Here is a 3,322-nt window from a genome sequence, read left to right as displayed (position 1 = left end):
TCCTTTTCTCTCTCTCTCTCTCTCTCTCTCTCTCTCTCTCTCTCTCTCTCATTGAGACACCAATTGAGATTAAGTGGAAAGTTGTGAAATAAGATAATGACGGTGGGAAGCATCGAGAAGAACCGATGATAAAGACAGGGACTAATACTGCCAATTTATAAAACATGTGCGGCTAAATTCCAAAGCTCACTAAAATAACTGTTCTTAAGGATTTCCAGATTAAGTGGAAAGTTGTGAAATAAGATAATGGGGGTTGGATTTTTCATTCTACTGTTTGTGAAATGAACTTAAGATAGGTATTTCATTTGTTTATAGAGTGACATGGAAGTAAATACATTACATATGTTTTCTACTCATTAGGCATAGTTTTCATCACACATTCAAACTTTCCAATCCATTTGTGGATTGATCCAAACATGAAAGCTACATTGCCTTCTATGGAGAGGTTTTCAGCTCTGGCGTCTTCAAGAATGGTCTTTAGTATTTTGTAGTCTGGATGTTCTTGTTGTGTAGGGATGATGTTGTAAGAGTTGTCATCCATGGTGAAACCTTCTGCATGTTTAGTTTGAGCTGCTTCTATGAGATCTTGTACTTCTCTAAGGTAGGAAATGAGTGACAGTAGAATGTTTTCAACAGTTTGATTCTTCATTTTTTTGGTGTTTTGGATGGGATTAGTATTTTCCTCTGCGTATGGAGTTTGGAGGTTGGGGTTCTTATATATCATTGTAAAATGTGATATGGTCAAAAAGTGTCTAGAAAACCTAAAAATAAAAAGTTATTGTATTATTCTATATTAAAAAAATTGTTGTATTATTCTATATTAAAATAGTTGTTGTATCATGATTACAAATAGAGCACGGGTGTGTATGCAACCCTTACATAACCTTTGAATGGTGTTTGTATGTGTTGGGGAAGAAACAATAACAAACGACTCAAAGGAAAAAAATGAGATTTATGAAAAGGTATGCTTCTTTCATAAGGTTCAATACAAAATGTTTTGAAAATAGTTGGTTACTATAACGAAGAAAGGACGCATGCATCATTAAATTGAAATTACATGGATAGTGTGGTAGATGTGATACGTTTAGTATTTTCCTTAATAGTGTGGATCATTTCTTCATAGGTTATGATTGTCAAAAATGTCATTTTTTTGTGAAAATGATAGGTTTTAAGAAAATAAAATAGATTTTGTCAAAAAGGTAATTGTCTGTAGTTAGATTAGACAAAAAAGGTCCAGTTAACCGTTTAGGTATATCTTCTAAAACTATTCAATAAAGTTACCACCGGAGTCCAATTGGCTATATCTATTATAAAAGGGAAATGCAAAGGTAAAGAAAGTAATTTGAATATTCTATCTGTTAAAAGATGATTTTCATATTTGAATGAACAAATGAAAACAATTTCATACTATATTTCCCTTCTTCTCATTTGTACTGACCTAATCACATAGCAAAATATGTATGTATTTGTAGATGAAAAGGAATTACTTAAACCATAGTACTCTTCAAAATTAATAACTTTTGAGAGTTGGAATATGATGAAATGGTTGATTGCTTTTGTAAGACTTTTAGATAATTGGGAAATGGTTTCTTTAAACGGTCAAAAATAGTTGGAATAGTTTTGATTTTGCATAAAATAGTTAAAGTGGCAAAATCGATATAATGGTGAAAGTAAACTATATATATATATATATATATATATATATATATATATATATATATATATATATATATATATATATATATATATATATATATATATATATTATTTTTTTTCTTGTATTTTGCCCAAATTTCAGTTAAAAGAAGTCTTTCTAGTACTTACTTACTTGGGAGAGTTTGTTTTGAATGTCAGGTAGGCAGCCATTCAACTACATATTCATGAATTGGCTCCACAAAGTATGGAATCTCTTCATACAAATGCTTAACAACGGATTTTTACTTTGTAAAGAAAATAAAAGCATGATAATTCCGTTTGATTTATTTAAAAAATAAAAACTGAGAAAAAAAGTCATACATAATATCGCTTTTGATCATTGCCTAACAGGGGTTGTAATGTTTACCTGTAAAAATATTTCATTTAAGCCAAAATTAAAGAAATGGAGGCTCAAGTGATCCACTTTTTAAACCATTTTGATAAGCTTTTTGGTGGTGAGAAAATGTCGCATATATGAACAAAGATTTGCAAGAATGATTGGCTACCCACATTCTTGTATTCCACAATTTATTTTTGGGTATTTTCACAAGTAAGTGGCTTAGCTTCCACTGAAAAGTCAAAGTATCATGGTTCAAAAAGTCAATAACCGAAAAAAAATCATTAGGAGCAATACTACCATATTAGATAGCTAGTCAGATTGAATATTTTGCATTATTTAGTCGACATGTAGGTGGTTTCAGTCAGACTGTTGTTAAAATGTCAAAATGGATAAAAATTTCATTTCAATTTTGACATTTTTCCTCTCAAGGTAGCATTTTCAAGATCTTAAGATTATACCAATTTTGCAAGTTTAAAAAATCAACATTAATTATAAAATCGATGAATATCCATTTGATCTCAAGAGTCAAACTATGCAAAACTACACCATGATACTTATTATACCTGAAAATATAATTGATCCATCGTATCACCAAGATTTACCACAAAAGCTATGAAAAGATGCATATAAAGACATTAAGTGATCTATAAATGCAAAAAGACACATAATTTATCATCTATGGCGAGGCATAATTGCTCCTTTACACTTGTGTAAGGTCCTATAAACGGATCTTAACCAATGATCAAGCAATCAATCAATCAATATAACAAGAATTGGAGAAGAAGAATAAAAAACAAGCTTGCACACGTTTATATATCAAAAACGTCTGGTACAACTTGAATGCTCTTGGCTGTGAACTCTAAACCAACAACCCGTACAAATGACCTAGACACGCCCTATATATAGAAGACATTGGCCGTAAACAGGGTTTACGGCCGTAAACAGGGTTTACGGCCGTAAACACCCAAACACCCCCCAAATACATAAAATGACTCAATAGACCTTATACAATGGAAAGACTAGACCAAACCACCGACTGGACCCTTCAATCTCCCCATTGGTTTGGGACTAGCTTGACTTAGTCCTTGTCGACAAGAAGAGCATCTGATTTGCCCATCGCCCCATTCCACATCTTTTTGTTAATGATATCGACAACCATAGACGTGTACTCTTTAGTAGTTGGCTCAAAAATGTCTTCTGCCACCTTGATCTAATGAAGGTTCAACTGATGAATATCCTATTTCCCAAACTAAAACAAATCTCTTTTGTCATATAAACGAATGCATC

The sequence above is a fragment of the Lactuca serriola genome, chromosome 8, assembly GCF_051521515.1.
Source record: "Lactuca serriola cultivar US96UC23 chromosome 8, Lser_US96UC23_V15, whole genome shotgun sequence".
NCBI lineage: Eukaryota > Viridiplantae > Streptophyta > Magnoliopsida > Asterales > Asteraceae > Lactuca > Lactuca serriola.
The sequence above is the reverse complement of the archived record's forward strand: the minus strand, read 5'-3'. Positions refer to the sequence as shown.